The 17211-nt window shown below is 47.6% G+C and overlaps 7 non-coding genes across 7 annotated transcripts; all 7 read right to left on the bottom strand.

Moving 5' to 3' along the window:
* Nucleotides 1–65: 65 nt before the first annotated feature.
* TRNAM-CAU (transfer RNA methionine (anticodon CAU)) lies at nucleotides 66–137 on the bottom strand. Its single transcript has one exon. It is a non-coding gene; the product is annotated as a tRNA-Met (tRNA).
* A 5012-nt stretch (nucleotides 138–5149) lies between these two features.
* On the bottom strand, nucleotides 5150–5221 carry TRNAM-CAU (transfer RNA methionine (anticodon CAU)). Its single transcript has one exon. It is a non-coding gene; the product is annotated as a tRNA-Met (tRNA).
* Nucleotides 5222–6072: 851 nt separating this feature from the next.
* Nucleotides 6073–6144, bottom strand: TRNAM-CAU (transfer RNA methionine (anticodon CAU)). Its single transcript has one exon. It is a non-coding gene; the product is annotated as a tRNA-Met (tRNA).
* A 102-nt stretch (nucleotides 6145–6246) lies between these two features.
* On the bottom strand, nucleotides 6247–6318 carry TRNAM-CAU (transfer RNA methionine (anticodon CAU)). Its single transcript has one exon. It is a non-coding gene; the product is annotated as a tRNA-Met (tRNA).
* A 102-nt stretch (nucleotides 6319–6420) lies between these two features.
* On the bottom strand, nucleotides 6421–6492 carry TRNAM-CAU (transfer RNA methionine (anticodon CAU)). Its single transcript has one exon. It is a non-coding gene; the product is annotated as a tRNA-Met (tRNA).
* Nucleotides 6493–6590: 98 nt separating this feature from the next.
* TRNAM-CAU (transfer RNA methionine (anticodon CAU)) lies at nucleotides 6591–6662 on the bottom strand. Its single transcript has one exon. It is a non-coding gene; the product is annotated as a tRNA-Met (tRNA).
* Nucleotides 6663–12473: 5811 nt separating this feature from the next.
* Nucleotides 12474–12545, bottom strand: TRNAM-CAU (transfer RNA methionine (anticodon CAU)). The gene has a single exon. It is a non-coding gene; the product is annotated as a tRNA-Met (tRNA).
* Nucleotides 12546–17211: the final 4666 nt, after the last annotated feature.

Raw genomic sequence — 17211 nt, 5'->3', positions numbered from 1 at the left:
CCACTCTGGACTACATTGTACTCCTACTGTTGAAAAAAGAGGATAGAAGAAAAAAACCAAAACAATAGCAGAGCGTGGTTTCGATCCACGGACCTCTGGGTTATGGGCCCAGCACGCTTCCACTGCGCCACTCTGCTTTTTTTTTCTTTATTACCGGTAAGCAATACATAAAAATCTCTAGCCACACTTTGGCCGAGACAATGGGTTAAAACTTTTTCATGTTAATCAGTTCATCCATAACTGCCACCCAGTCCGGCGGCTGGGGTTGACTGCGGAGAACATCTCTGAGGAAAACTGCACTTTCTATAAAGTTTTCTCTCACTGGTCGCACATTTGCGTCGGCGTGCCTGGCCGCCATTCTCGTTTTCCAGATGCTGTGGAGGCCCAGTAGCATAAACATGTCGTAAGGAACCTCCTCACTTTCTATAGGTAGAAACCGGATGCCATAAGGAGTTACAGGTAGTTCTTTCTTCAATGTTCTTTGCAAGATGTCCCAGTGGAAAACCGGGTCCCAGCAGTCGATAAACACATGTTCGATGGTCTCGGGTTTTTTGCAGAGTATGCAGTCGGTGGTCCAGGGCACAAAAATGCCTTTATCGTTTAGCCATGTTTTCACCGGAAGGGTACCGGTATGAAGTTTAAAGAAAAAGGATTTGACAGTCGGTCTTACCGGCATCTTCTTAACTCGCTTTAACACATCTTTGCCTGGGCCTCCGCAGCAAAAGGAACGGTATAAGGGAGCAGGTATAAATATATCTAGCAAATCTTTGTACAGTTTTTTCCTGGGTACAGCAGATAGATACTGTGTAGAAAAGTGAGCGCTCAAAGTGCGAAAGGCTGCCACAACTTCACGCAAAAAACCTGTTACAGCACGATTCGTGGCCGGGTAACTGGACACAACAAATTCCGGCAACACGTTGCCTAAGCGCACCTGCAACATTGTGCGCAACAAGGGATCGGTTTGATCACGTAGAAACAAAAATCTTGAGACAACTTGCTTCAGAAACAAATTAGAAAGACCAAGGCCGCCCCTTTTGACCGGAAGGAACAGATTAACTCGACTTGTTCGCTCCCAATTTGAGTTCCAAATAAAGACAGCAAACACTCTATGCAGCTTCTGCAGGTTTGCTCGGGTAATGAGCACGAACTGCAATATATACCAAATTCTGGCTATTAAAAATACATTGCACACACTTGCGCGCGCGAAAACAGAAAGGTCACGTCCTTTCCAGCCATCCGCTTTTCTCCTTGCACTCTGCGTTATCTCACCCCACAACTCCGTACTGCTTTTATAGTGCTCCAAGGGTACCCCCAAGTACTTCGCAGGGGCGGTCGTCCATTTCATGTTAGCAAACACGGCAGGTGTGCTGTCCCAATCACCGTGCCAAAAACCTATGCACTTATCCCAGTTAATTTCGGACCCAGTCTTTTTGCAATATTCCCCCGCGACTTTCACAACTTCTTTAACGCTTTCTTGATCCGCGCAAAAAACAGCAATATCATCAGCGTAAGCAAGCACTTTTACTTGCGCCGACAGAAGAGTGAAACCGCAGATCCCATCATTGTGCAACAGTGATAACAGAAAAGGCTCAAGGTAGATCGCAAAGGGCAAAGGCGAGAGCGGGCAACCCTGCCTGACCGAAGAACACACAGGTACAGGTTCAGTCAGCTGTTTGTTCACTATAATTCGGGTAACACAGTTGTCGTACGCCATCTGTACACCTTGTATTATCACAGAGCCGACGTTGGCATATTCTAGAATGGCGAAAAGAATGTCGTGCGACACTCGATCGAAGGCCTTTGCAAGGTCAAGCTGTATCATGGCAACTCGGCCCCCGAAGGCATCGCAGCATTCAAGAACAGTTCTAGCAATGTGCACATTTGTTCCAATGGTGCGACCTTTAATACCGCACGTTTGGTGGGGCCCTACAAGGTCCTTTATGACCTTTTGCAGTCTGTTGGCAAGAATCTTCATAAACACTTTATAGTCAACGTTGGTTAGGCTTATCGGCCGATAAGCCCCAACGGACAGAAGTTTAGCCTGGTCCTCACTCTTGGGTATTAAAACCACGTGTGCTGTTTTAAATGATGGTGGCATTTTCTTTGTCTAATAAATTTCGGTGAAGACGCAGTGGAGAGCTTGGGTGAGTTCGGCTTTGAACTTCTTATAAAATTCACTACCTAAGCCGTCAGGACCGGGAGATTTTCCGGCACTCAGCTCTTCGATTGCTCTTCCCACTTCGCTTACGCTGATTGGTACCTCCAGCCCTTGTTTTATATCGTCTCCTAGTTTTGGCATACGGGACAAGAACGTGTTTGCAAACCCCTCTTCAAGCCGTCGCCGCCCAAGCAATTCCCGATACTGCTCAACAAACGCCAACTGAATCACTTTGCTATCATTCGTTACCTCGTTTCTGTACCTGATTTGTCTTACTTCGTTCTGAGTCGCGTACTTCTTTTCGTCACTAAGCGAGCGTTTAGTAGGTACTTGGTCAAGCCAGAGACGTTCAGCTCGGGCCCGTATCATGGCAGCTGTATACTTGTCTTTTTCGATAATCTCAAGTTTACTTTTTGTATCTCTTATTTCTTTCTTATATCTTCCCGGCTGGGAACTTTCCAGGCTTACGAGCAAGTCAAGTTGGCAATGTAGTTCTTTTTCTTTAACACGTTTATCGTGGCATATGATGCTTGCCCTTTCAATCGCGTTTATTTTCACTTGTTCTTTGAAATCTTCCCACCTAATTGCCCAGTTCCCAGGCTCTGCTGATAGCAATGCTTTAATGCATTCATTAACTTTAATGTCAAAGCGTTCATCCTCGAGCAATTGTGCGTTAAACTTCCACAGGTCCCACGAAAAACGAGATTTCTTGTCTTTGTTCCCCAGGGTAAACGTAACTAAGCTGTGGTCGGTAAAAGACATGTGTTTTACCTCGTAGCTATTGCACAAAGGAATCAGATCAAGCGACACATACTCTCTGTCAAGTCTCGCGTGACTTTCACCCTGGAAGTGAGTAAAATGCGGCGCTACCGAAAGAACTTCAGCAACATCATCTAAACCATTTTCTTGCACAATCGAATTCAACAATTCCGCACTTTTGTCACGAAGGAGTCTTTTTGTAATTCTATCATCTGCTTTACAAACGCAGTTAAAGTCGCCCAAAAGCACAATTAACCGCTCACAGCACACATATGGTTCAACGCGCTCAAAAAATTCCTTGCGCTCGTTCTCCCTGTTAGGAGCATACACGCATATGACTCTCCATAGCAAATTGCAATAAAAAAAATCCACTACAACCGAACGGCCAGTTTGACACACAGTTAAATTCTGCTCGACAATCCCGAGAGAATTCCTAATAAATACAGCACAACCGCCCGATGTGCCAGAAGAATGGCACACACAAACATTGTAGCGTGCCGTAAAAGGCTGCTCCATAAGGTCCGCCTGTTCCTGTCTTTCGACTTTCGTCTCCTGTATGGCTATTATGTCTAGGTCATTATCAACGAACAGCCGGCTTAGCTGGTACTGACGCTTCTTGGAAGCCAGTCCCCTGACATTAAGTGTTGCAATGCGCAACGCTCTAAGAGGTGTAGAAGCCATCTAGTTTAGGTACAGGAGCCATATGGTGCATACCTCGGGACACAAGGCGACGGTGCGGGTGACTTGCCTAGTCTGAGGTGCTCGATGGGTGCGGTGCCGGTAATCCAAAGTCTCTTGCATAAGTGCCTCTTGCGTATGGACTGGAAAATCAGCCCATGCAGTCCGTCACCGAAAAAGGTCATCTCACGCCCACAGAAACCACTCACAGGGCACTCTCTCCAACTAAGGCGGCGGCTTAGCCGCCGCTCGTTGATCGGCCTGTACATTCGGCCGCGGTTTCAACGTCGGTCGCCTGACACCAACAGTCTTCTGCGGCGGCTCGTCGCCTTCGCTCACTTTGGGCTCTCCATTCGCACTGTGCTCGTGCGGTCGCTTCCCTGCTTGGCTGCTGGTAGATGCATGTGACACTTCCATGCTGTCACCATGCTGGGGAACGACGGGAGCTGACGCCCCACCGCTCAAGACTTCGTCCGTTGGCGCCTTGACTTCTGCAGGCTGCGCTACCTGTTGCTGCCGCTTACTGCTGGGCTCCTCTACGCTTGTGGATATTTCCGTAGGGGGCACAGCAGGGGCCTTCTCCACGCTGTCCCCTGCCTCTGCTGCAGCGTCTTCCGCGTCAGCCTCGTCCATGACAAGTTCGGACGAAATGTCAGTGTTGACTGGGACGGCAGCACTCGCGTACGTGCGTACGCAGCTGCTTTCTTCGAGCCCGTAGCGACGACAGGCGCCGCATCGTGGAACCTTGCACTCACGACGAATGTGCCCAGTACCGTGGCAGCGCAGACACAGCGGAGCTCTGCCCGGTACAACCACGAGAGCCGGCTCACCGCCAACCCTGACTTCGTGAGGGAGGTCTTCCAGCTTCACGCCAGGGTTCATTTTCAATGAAACCAAGCGTGTCGTCGACCCCTTGCTGGCGACACCCTGGACGCGCCACCGCTGCTTGGAGACTTCGCTCACCTTGCCGTACGGAGCAAAGGCTACCCTCACGTCTTCGTCGGGCACGTTGTGCAGCAGCCAGTGCAGTTTGACGCGAACGTCCTGGTTTGCCGGTTCGATGACGAGACAGCGGCGGTCCTTGACTTTCAGGTCTCCGGCAGAAAGAATTTTCGTCACCGCCTCAGCACTCGCGAAAGTAACAGCCCATACATGGCTCATGCGATACGCCCCCAAGGCGATAACCTCGGGGAGCAGCATCAGCTGAGCCAGCGCATCCCTGAAATCTTCGACCCGATAAGGACGGGCCCGCACGTCAGCGTGCAAAAAAACTGTGTTCAACACAACACGTCCTGTAGGAAGGGTAGGCAGAATCACCTGATACTCTTCATCCGAGGCAAAAGCCCTGTTTCCGCGGCCAGACATGACCGCTGTAGCTGCTCCAACGGAGCCCGTCATCGCACGTCCGTCACGCTCGGTGGCCGGAAGTCGAGTCCACTGCGCCACTCTGCTGATTGCGCTGCACTGCAACTTACCCTATATTAGAATGCAAATTGTAGTACAGATTCAATCCTACTGTTGAAAAAAGAGGATACAAGGAAAAAACCAAAACAATAGCAGAGCGTGGTTTCTAACCACGGACCTCTGGGTTATGGGCCCAGCACGCTTCCACTGCGCCACTCTGCTGATTGCGCTGCACTGCAACGTACCCTATATTAGAATGCAAATTGTAGTACAGATTCAATCCTACTGTTGAAAAAAGAGGATACAAGGAAAAAACCAAAACAATAGCAGAGCGTAGTTTCTAACCACGGACCTCTGGGTTATGGGCCCAGCACGCTTCCACTGCGCCACTCTGCTGATTGCACTGCACTGCAACGTACCCTATATTAGAATGCAAATTGTAGTACAGATTGAATCCTACTGTTGAAAAAAGAGGATAGAAGAAAAAAACCAAAACAATAGCAGAGCGTGGTTTCGATCCACGGACCTCTGGGTTATGGGCCCAGCACGCTTCCAATGCGCCACTCTTTTTTTTCTTTATTGCCTGGCCTTGACCCATAACATTTACACAAAAAACACTCAACAAAAAACACACAAAACGCTATGTACATACGACACTGTCGTGGTCAGCCATCATGAGTCTGGCTTCGTCATACTAAAATTCACGAAGCATACAGAGCGGCTCTAGCCTCGAGAGCCACTCGGGAGGCTCCGCAGTTGCTTTCTGGATGGCCAGAAAGCAGTCCATTCTTTCCCGAAAATAAATGCGGGCAGGTCGTGCGTCTTTGTCACAATAATAGCCTGCCATTCTGGAGCGCCATATACTGTGGAGGCCCAAGAGCATTATGAGATCAAATGGTACCCCATCCTCATTGTCTGTGCCAATGCGCCACTCTAATATAGGGTACGTTGCAGTGCAGCGCAATCTGTTGATTGCGCTGCACTGCAACGTACCCTATATTGGAATGCAAATTGTGGTACAGATTCAATCCTACTGTTGAAAAAAAGAGGATACAAGGAAAAAACCAAAACAATAGCAGAGCGTGGTTTCTAACCACGGACCTCTGGGTTATGGGCCCAGCACGCTTCCACTGCGCCACTCTGCTGATTGCGCTGCACTGCAACGTACCCTATATTAGAATGCAAATTGTAGTACAGATTCAATCCTACTGTTGAAAAAAGAGGATAGAAGAAAAAAACCAAAACAATAGCAGAGCGTGGTTTCGATCCACGGACCTCTGGGTTATGGGCCCAGCACGCTTCCACTGCGCCACTCTGCTGATTGCGCTGCACTGCAACGTACACTATATTAGAATGCTAATTGTAGTACAGATTCAATCCTACTGTTGAAAAAAGAGGATACAAGGAAAAAACCAAAACAATAGCAGAGCGTGGTTTCTAACCACGGACCTCTGGGTTATGGGCCCAGCACGCTTCCACTGCGCCACTCTGCTGATTGCACTGCACTGCAACGTACCCTATATTAGAATGCAAATTGTAGTACAGATTGAATCCTACTGTTGAAAAAAGAGGATAGAAGAAACCAAAACAATAGCAGAGCGTGGTTTCGATCCACGGACCTCTGGGTTATGGGCCCAGCACGCTTCCACTGCGCCACTCTGCTTTTTTTTTTTTTTCTTTATTGCCTGGCTGCGACACATAACATTTACACAAAAAACACTCAACAAAAAACACACAAAACGCTATGTACATACGACACTGTCGTGGTCAGCCATCATGAGTCTGGCTTCGTCATACTAAAATTCACGAAGCATACAGAGCGGCTCTAGCCTCGAGAGCCACTCGGGAGGCTCCGCAGTTGCTTTCTGGATGGCCAGAAAGCAGTCCATTCTTTCCCGAAAATAAATGCGGGCAGGACGCACGAACTGCGCCACTCTGCTGATTGCGCTGCACTGCAACGTACCCTATATTAGAATGCAAATTGTAGTACAGATTCAATCCTACTGTTGAAAAAAGAGGATACAAGGAAAAAACCAAAACAATAGCAGAGCGTAGTTTCTAACCACAGACCTCTGGGTTATGGGCCCAGCACGCTTCCACTGCGCCACTCTGCTGATTGCACTGCACTGCAACGTACCCTATATTAGAATGCAAATTGTAGTACAGATTGAATCCTACTGTTGAAAAAAGAGGATAGAAGAAAAAAACCAAAACAATAGCAGAGCGTGGTTTCGATCTACGGACCTCTGGGTTATGGGCCCAGCACGCTTCCACTGCGCCACTCTGCTTTTTTTTTCTTTATTACCGGTAAACAATACATAAAAATCTCTAGCCACACTTTGGCCGAGACAATGGGTTAAAACTTTTTCATGTTAATCAGTTCATCCATAACTGCCACCCAGTCCGGCGGCTGGGGTTGACTGCGGAGAACATCTCTCAGGAAAACTGCACTTTCTATAAAGTTTTCTCTCACTGGTCGCACATTTGCGTCGGCGTGCCTGGCCGCCATTCTCGTTTTCCAGATGCTGTGGAGGCCCAGTAGCATAAACATGTCTTAAGGAACCTCCTCACTTTCTATAGGTAGAAACCGGATGCCATAAGGAGAGACAGGTAGTTCTTTCTTCAATGTTCTTTGCAAGATGTCCCAGTGGAAAACCGGGTCCCAGCAGTCGATAAACACATGTTCGATGGTCTCGGGTTTTTTGCAGAGTATGCAGTCGGTGGTCCAGGACACAAAAATGCCTTTATCGTTTAGCCATGTTTTCACCGGAAGGGTACCGGTATGAAGTTTAAAGAAAAAGGATTTCACAGTCGGTCTTACCGGGATCTTCTTAACTCGCTTTAACACATCTTTTCCTGGGCCTCCGCAGCAAAAGGAACGGTATAAGGGAGCAGGTATAAATATATCTAGCAAATCTTTGTACAGTTTTTTCCTGGGTACAGCAGATAGATACTGTGTAGAAAAGTGAGCGCTCAAAGTGCGAAAGGCTGCCACAACTTCACGCAAAAAACCTGTTACAGCACGATTCGTGGCCGGGTAACTGGACACAACAAATTCCGGCAACACGTTGCCTAAACGCACCTGCAACATTGTGCGCAACAAGGGATCGGTTTGATCACGTAGAAACAAAAATCTTGAGACAACTTGCTTCAGATACAAATTAGAAAGACCAAGGCCGCCCCTTTTGACCGGAAGGAACAGATTAACTCGACTTGTTCGCTCCCAATTTGAGCTCCAAATAAAGACAGCAAACACTCTATGCAGCTTCTGCAGGTTTGCTCGGGTAATGAGCACGAACTGCAATATATACCAAATTCTGGCTATTAAAAATACATTGCACACACTTGCGCGCGCGAAAACAGAAAGGTCACGTCCTTTCCAGCCATCCGCTTTTCTCCTTGCACTCTGCGTTATCTCACCCCACAACTCCGTACTGCTTTTATAGTGCTCCAAGGGTACCCCCAAGTACTTCGCAGGGGCGGTCGTCCATTTCATGTTAGCAAACACGGCAGGTGTGCTGTCCCAATCACCGTGCCAAAAACCTATGCACTTATCCCAGTTAATTTCGGACCCAGTCTTTTTGCAATATTCCCCTGCGACTTTCACAACTTCTTTAACGCTTTCTTGATCCGCGCAAAAAACAGCAATATCATCAGCGTAAGCAAGCACTTTTACTTGCGCCGACAGAAGAGTGAAACCGCAGATCCCATCATTGTGCAACAGTGATAACAGAAAAGGCTCAAGGTAGATCGCAAAGAGCAAAGGCGAGAGCGGGCAACCCTGCCTGACCGAAGAACACACAGGTACAGGTTCAGTCAGCTGTTTGTTCACTATAATTCGGGTAACACAGTTGTCGTACGCCATCTGTACACCTTGTATTATCACAGAGCCGACGTTGGCATATTCTAGAATGGCGAAAAGAATGTCATGCGACACTCGATCGAAGGCCTTTGCAAGGTCAAGCTGTATCATGGCAACTCGGCCCCCGAAGGCATCGCAGCATTCAAGAACAGTTCTAGCAATGTGCACATTTGTTCCAATGGTGCGACCTTTAATACCGCACGTTTGGTGGGGCCCTACAAGGTCCTTTATGACCTTTTGCAGTCTGTTGGCAAGAATCTTCATAAACACTTTATAGTCAACGTTGGTTAGGCTTATCGGCCGATAAGCCCCAACGGACAGAAGTTTAGCCTGGTCCTCACTCTTGGGTATTAAAACCACGTGTGCTGTTTTAAATGATGGTGGCATTTTCTTTGTCTCATAAATTTCGGTGAAGACGCAGTGGAGAGCTTGGGTGAGTTCGGCTTTGAACTTCTTATAAAATTCACTACCTAAGCCGTCAGGACCGGGAGATTTTCCGGCACTCAGCTCTTCGATTGCTCTTCCCACTTCGCTTACGCTGATTGGTACCTCCAGCCCTTGTTTTATATCGTCTCCTAGTTTTGGCATACGGGACAAGAACGTGTTTGCAAACCCCTCTTCTTCAAGCCGTCGCCGCCCAAGCAATTCCCGATACTGCTCAACAAACGCCAACTGAATCACTTTGCTATCATTCGTTACCTCGTTTCTGTACCTGATTTGTCTTACTTCGTTCTGAGTCGCGTACTTCTCGTCACTAAGCGAGCGTTTAGTAGGTACTTGGTCAAGCCAGAGGCGTTCAGCACGGGCCCGTATCATGGCAGCTGTATACTTGTCTTTTTCGATAATCTCAAGTTTACTTTTTGTATCTCTTATTTCTTTCTTATATTTTCCCGGCTGGGAACTTTCCAGGCTTACGAGCAAGTCAAGTTGGCAATGTAGTTCTTTTTCTTTAACACGTTTATCGTGGCATATGATGCTTGCCCTTTCAATCGCGTTTATTTTCACTTGTTCTTTGAAATCTTCCCACCTAATTACCCAGTTCCCATGATCTGCTGATAGCAATGCTTTAATGCATTCATTAACTTTAATGTCAAAGCGTTCATCCTCGAGTAATTGTGCGTTAAACTTCCACAGGTCCCACGAGAAACGAGATTTTTTGTCTTTGTTCCCCAGGGTAAACGTAACTAAGCTGTGGTCGGTAAAAGACATGTGTTTTACCTCGTAGCTATTGCACAAAGGAATCAGATCAAGCGACACATACGCTCTGTCAAGTCTCGCGTGACTTTCACCCTGGAAGTGAGTAAAATGCGGCGCTACCGAAAGAACTTCAGCAACATCATCTAAACCATTTTCTTGCACAATCGAATTCAACAATTCCGCACTTTTGTCACGAAGGAGTCTTTTTGTAATTCTATCATCTGCTTTACAAACGCAGTTAAAGTCGCCCAAAAGCACAATTAACCGCTCACAGCACACATATGGTTCAACGCGCTCAAAAAATTCCTTGCGCTCGTTCTCCCTGTTAGGAGCATACACGCATATGACTCTCCATAGCAAATTGCAATAAAAAAAATCCACTACAACCAAACGGCCAGTTTGACACGCAGTTAAATTCTGCTCGACAATCCCGAGAGAATTCCTAATAAATACAGCACAACCGCCTGATGTGCCAGAAGAATGGCACACACAAACATTGTAGCGTGCCGTAAAAGGCTGCACCATAAGGTCCGCCTGTTCCTGTCTTTCGACTTTCGTCTCCTGTACGGCTATTATGTCTAGGTCATTATCAACGAACAGCCGGCTTAGCTGGTACTGACGCTTCTTGGAAGCCAGTCCCCTGACATTAATTGTTGCAATGCGCAACGCTCTAAGAGGTGTAGAAGCCATCTAGTTTAGGTACAGGAGCCATATGGTGCATACCTCGGGACACAAGGCGACGGTGCGGGTGACTTGCCTAGTCTGAGGTGCTCGATGGGTGCGGTGCCGGTAATCCAAAGTCTCTTGCACAAGTGCCTCTTGCGTATGGACTGGAAAATCAGCCCATGCAGTCCGTTACCGAAAAAGGCCATCTCACGCCCACAGGAACCACTCACAGGGCACTCACTCCAACTAAGGCGGCGTCTTAGCCGCCGCTCGTTGATCGGCCTGTACATTCGGCCGCGGTTTCAACGTCGGTCGCCTGACACCAACAGTCTTCTGCGGCGGCTCGTCGCCTTCGCTCACTTTGGGCTCTCCATTCGCACTGTGCTCGTGCGGTCGCTTCCCTGCTTGGTTGCTGGTTGATGCATGTGACACTTCCATGCTGTCACCATGCTGGGGAACGACGGGAGCTGACGCCCCACCGCTCAAGACTTCGTCCGTTGGCGCCTTGACTTCTGCAGGCTGCGCTGCCTGTTGCTGCCGCTTACTGCTGGGCTCCTCTACGCTTGTGGGTATTTCCGTAGGGGGCACAGCAGGGGCCTTCTCCACGCTGTCCCCTGCCTCTGCTGCAGCGTCTTCCGCGTCAGCCTCATCCATGACAAGTTCGGACGAAATGTCAGTGTTGACTGGGACGGCAGCACTTGCGTACGTGCGTACGCAGCTGCTTTCTTCGTGCCCGTAGCGACGACAGGCGCCGCATCGTGGAACCTTGCACTCACGGCGAATGTGCCCAGTACCGTGGCAGCGCAGACACAGCGGAGCTCTGCACAGTACAACCACGAGAGCCAGCTCACCGCCAACCCTGACTTCGTGAGGGAGGTCTTCCAGCTTCACGCCAGGATTCATTTTCAATGAAACCAAGCGTGTCGTCGACCCCTTGCTGGCGACACCCTGGACGCGCCACCGCTCCTTGGAGACTTCGCTCACCTTGCCGTACGGAGCAAAGGCTACCCTCACGTCTTCGTCGGGCACGTTGTGCAGCAGCCAGTGCAGCTTGACGCGGACGTCCTGGTTTGCCGGGTCGATGACGAGACAGCGGCGGTCCTTGACTTTCAGGTCTCCGGCAGAAAGAATTTTCGTCACCGCCTCAGCACTCGCGAAAGTAACAGCCCATACATGGCTCATGCGATACGCCCCCAAGGCGACAACCTCGGGGAGCAGCATCAGCTGAGCCAGCGCATCCCTGAAATCTTCGACCCGATAAGGACGGGCCCGCACGTCAGCGTGCCAAAAAACTGTGTTCAACACAACACGTCCTGTAGGAAGGGTAGGCAGAATCACCTGATACTCTTCATCCGAGGCAAAAGCCCTGTTTCCGCGGCCAGACATGACCGCTGTAGCTGCTCAAACGGAGCCCGTCATCGCACGTCCGTCACGCTCGGTGGCCGGAAGTCGAATCCCACTGCGCCACTCTGCTGATTGCGCTGCACTGCAACGTACCCTATATTAGAATGCAAATTGTAGTACAGATTCAATCCTACTGTTGAAAAAAGAGGATAGAAGAAAAAAACTAAAACAATAGCAGAGCGTGGTTTCGATCCACGGACCTCGGGGTATGGGCCCAGCACGCTTCCACTGCGCCACTCTGCTGATTGCGCTGCACTGCAACGTACCCTATATTAGAATGCAAATTGTAGTACAGATTCAATCCTACTGTTGAAAAAAGAGGATACAAGGAAAAAACCAAAACAATAGCAGAGCGTGGTTTCTAACCACGGACCTCTGGGTTATGAGCCCAGCACGCTTCCACTGCGCCACTCTGCTGATTGCGCTGCACTGCAACGTACCCTATATTAGAATGCAAATTGTAGTACAGATTGAATCCTACTGTTGAAAAATGAGGATAGAAGAAAAAACCAAAACAATAGCAGAGCGTGGTTTCTAACAACGGACCTCTGGGTTATAGGCCCAGCACGCTTCCACTGCGCCACTCTGCTTTTTTTCTTATAAACCGGTTTCTTCAGAGGCTCAGTTGGGCCTCCTGAACCTAGGCACGGCACCGAATGCCCTTCGCACAGATGCAATAGGAGCCGGTCGCTACCTGAGGAAGTGAACGACCTTGACAGCAGCGGCCGAGCGGGATAGGATAGACTGTCCGCGTCCGGCCTAACCGGCAGCGCCAGCTCGAGGGTGTGTTGCCCTCCTGCATCTAATTTCTCGTTGTAATCATCGAACGTCTTCGCAAGCGCTCAGTTAGCTCCATGCAGGGGGCCATATTTCATGAACCCTATTGCACGCGAATTAGAAATGCCAGTGCGACCACGCAAAATCCGTATGTTGTGCTGCATGCTCCACAAATTGCTTGCTGCGTTTGAAAACAACCTGCTCGAAACATATTTAAATAAATTCATTATAAACACATTTTTCCTTTTGTAGTGTGATTCAATTTCATGCTTGTTTTGCAGCCGCTTTCCAAACATGGTCTGATTGCACTTGTACTGTTATAATCGAGTTATTTCGTGGTATTTTTATATTTATGTGTCTTTTTGTATGGCTTCGGTAGCATAGAAAATAATAGCTGCAGACTGTACTCCAAGGGTGCTCCTTTTCGTTACTGGTGAATTGATTTTTTTTCAATATCTTTTTTCTTCCAAGCATGCAGACACGAAGGCATTTCGATGCTGTAGAGGACCATGTGCCTGAATTCGTTCTGGTGAGCCGTTCCAGAGCATGTCTTTTCAGCAACATTGTCGAGGCTTCGGCATCAATCTGAGCGAGTTGAAGTCTCATGATGGGATGTTCTGGGCCTCGGAAAAAAAGAGTTTCTTGTTTCCCTCTCGCCTCCATCCTTGTTCAGATAGGGACTGTAACGTCAACCGCATCAATTTTGCGCTTGGCGAACCTTGTTATATCTCTAATATATATGGTCTATAGATTTCCCATAGACTTTTCACAGACTCTGTTGCCTTCCTATAAACTTTTTTGGCTTTACAAAGTTGATTACTGTCTACAGGCAAAAATCTACAAAGGTGTGTAGCCATAAATATATAGATAGCCTATAAACGGCGTATAGTATTACCATTCTCTAAAGGCTAGTCTATAAGATTTGTTTATAGGAACTCTCTAGACTTGATCACAAAAGACTGGACAGTCTGTTGACAGTCTAAAAATTTTTTCCTTAGTGATGGTTTTTTTTTCGGGTATGTTCATCGATCCCCATAACAAAAAACGCGTTTTTGTGTATTTAGAGGAGTCTTGGCCGTTATAGTGCGGCAACACACCGATACAAATCAACTTCAACTTGTACTCTGTTTTCTTTACACACTACAGTTTTCACCATGTTGAGAAAAATCTCGCAACAAAAAGCTGTAGCGGCCACTGGTGACGCATATTCTTACTGGAGGCCGAGGCCGCGGAATCTGACCTCACATATGGCTGTAAAGCGCTGGCCCCAGCATACCTCTCTTGTTCCCAGGTAACATGATATCAAGCGTTGTACTACCTTTGTACCGCCTGTTGTACCAGCCTGTGAATAGCCGGATGCAATGTCCGGAAAGTCAGAAACATCTGCGCCGGTCGCGTAGGCTGGGGGGACTTAAAAGGACTCTGAAACGGTTCTCAAGCTTTTCCGTAAATGTGTTCAGTGCGTATAACGAATACTTTTGATCATTCACACGAGATATGAGTCTTTCAAACGTAACCAGAATTTTGTAAATAAATTTCAAAATCCGTACTTTGTTTAATCTTCAAGTTGATTGATCACCTACGTAGTGACGGTTTTTGGAATTATTTTTCACAAATATATAAAACACGAGTCCGGGGATGTCATGGTGAGTGACAGAGAGCCCGGCGCTTCCATTCCGTGCAAGCATCACGTCACGGCTAAACCACGGGACATGACGTCACGGCTACACCTCCCGTGCGACGGGAGAGTCCTATGAGCCAACGAGTCATCACTGCCATCGCCGGCTTTCAGACGCGCGTTTCTACGCAGGGCATGTTTGTAGTTTTCGAAGAACACAGCAGTTGTCCCTTGCAGGGCACGCGGTTTGAGATCGGAGTTCATGATGCGCTCACAGTGATAGCGGTGAAAGGTATACAAGCGATTGTGATGACGTGTGGGTAAGCGAGTGCGGCCACCAGAAGTAAACAAACCGGCTGTCGATGGGTGAAGAGTTCTCGGGCGGGGCGCAGACCAAACATGTTTTCTTTAGAAGTCGGACTGTATCACTTGAGGGAAGAGAGGGCAAGCGTCATTTTTAATCGCTGAGAGCTTGGGTCTTAATGAAGCAAGCTGATAAATTCATACTATAAGGTGACTGCTATTGGAATACCTATCACCCGAATGCTTTACTTAGCCGCGGCAGACACCAGTTAATTAATCAATTAATCAAGCAAGCATTCAATCAACAAATTTTTATTCCCAACTCCAGGTTCGGGGCACCTCAGCAATGTAGCAGTCGCGTACTGCTTTTGGTGAGGGTGGTAACCCACAAGTTCCATAGCCAATGAAAGTTTACATAGCAACAATGCCGAGGCATAAACAAGCAGCTTATGTTTCAAGGCGTCTGTTCAGCATTAAAAGCAGCTATATAATAATATAGCTGGAAAGAACTGGACCTTGCATATGACAATTACAAGGCAATATCGCAAATTTATAAAAAAAAAGCTCGCAGTCTGTCTTCGCGTAAAAGTAAAGTAATCAACACCTTCTTTTTGTATTTATTTAGCAGGAAGGTAACTTTATAGGCAAGTGGTTGCAGTATGTATCTCACACGGCGATGTGGTATGAGCCATCGGTTTAATGCACCGGTTCAAGGATCACTTCTCTGCGCGGTTAGGCCGGAACCAGCACTTAAAAGTGCTTAACAATTCTCACCATAAAAAACCAATGAGTGCACCAAACGGAATTCAAATATATTCGTGGCATTAATGTCAGAAAAAAATTTGCGACTTGGTTGTAGTCGCGGCAAATTGACAATGTGCAGCAGTGTTTTCAGTTGCATCCGTGTAATAATGTGCGCATATATAAAACTAGTTTTATCCCGCATAAGCGCGCAGCAATTATTGTGAGATGCAAAAGCAGTGTGATGAATTAGAAGTAATCTAATAATGATTCTTTGTGACCAGTCCAGGTCTTATCAGCTGAAAAGGTTATGCCCAAATATTTTTAGCTTATCAACTATTGCTATCATCCTAGTCCCGAAAGAAAGAGGCTAGTGTATGTCTGCGTGGTTGTCCTTGTCTTTTTATACCAATTTATGGTCCTTTAAGCGAGAAATGAAGAAAAGTTGGTGTCTGGGGTCACTGTGCAAAGGTGTTCAAGGTGCATCAAGAGATAATGAGCACTGGACATGACTAGGAGAAGCAGACGCAAAGAACGAACGTCGAACCCGCGCTTGTAATGTGAGCTAGCGTTTGGCATCGCATCGTTCAGCACATCCTCTACTTTTCTATGCGCGCGCATGTGTGAGTGAGAGAGCGCGCATTTCTACTCTCCTCAAATCGGGTCCATCGTAGGGCACGGGTGAAGTCGCTTTGTTTGACCTGGAACGCTCTCTTACTCCATCACCTTCACCGCAATTTTCCAGGCGACAGCACCGAAGCAGTTACTTCGAGGATATTCTCCTCCAATTCACACATCACATATATTCACACATATCACATATTGGTCAGATCAAAACACGTGCTCACAACGACCGCACATATAGAACATTGCTGATGAGGCTCCCTACGTTAATCAGACAGCAGGAACCGGTGAAACCGAATGCAATGAACCGAGGCGCGTAAGAGTGCTCTCAAGTTCTATTCCGCCCAATTTTTTTTTTTTTTGCGTAAGCGGCTCACGGCGTCGTTTTTGGCGAAGAAAATCCTGCAGCACTCATTCTTTTTTTTTTCATTTATTGTCTCTCTTAAACGTTCCGGGCGAGGATAACGGTCCGTGCGTGGCCAATCGGAAGAATGATCAACGCCTCTGAAAACGGTGCGGCTACAGAAACGCTGCCCACAGACTCGTGGCTATGGGCAGTGTGCCCAGTGTTGACGTTGTCGTAATGTTCATCTCTAAATACGTTTGTCGCTGCCCCCGGTACCGTGCGTATTGTCCCATTGTTTGCTTGCCTGTAGCTTCTGAGTCTGCTGTGTGCGAATGTGTGTGTGTGCGGGGGGGACCATTATGAATTAGACTCCACAAAATACACACGAGACGATCCGTACTAATTGCGCCGCGCAAAATCTGGCCTATAAGATAGCAGACCTCCTTAATAATCTTCCTCAAATCATATGCCTATCATAAATTAAACGAAATCTCTAGAAATGATCAAGAATCTTTTTGATAAATATGTATTGTCTGTGATAAATATGTATTGTCCGTTGATGATTCCACATGTTCTTCCCACAGCTCCTAAAAATGAGGCGTCCTTGAACATCTTTAATTACTGTTAGTTATAACTACTGAACCTGACGAATGTGTTTGTAGATGCAGTTGTAT

This window comes from Amblyomma americanum, chromosome 3 (assembly GCF_052857255.1).
Source record: "Amblyomma americanum isolate KBUSLIRL-KWMA chromosome 3, ASM5285725v1, whole genome shotgun sequence".
Lineage (NCBI taxonomy): Eukaryota > Metazoa > Arthropoda > Arachnida > Ixodida > Ixodidae > Amblyomma > Amblyomma americanum.
This window is presented reverse-complemented; position numbering and strand designations above follow the sequence as displayed.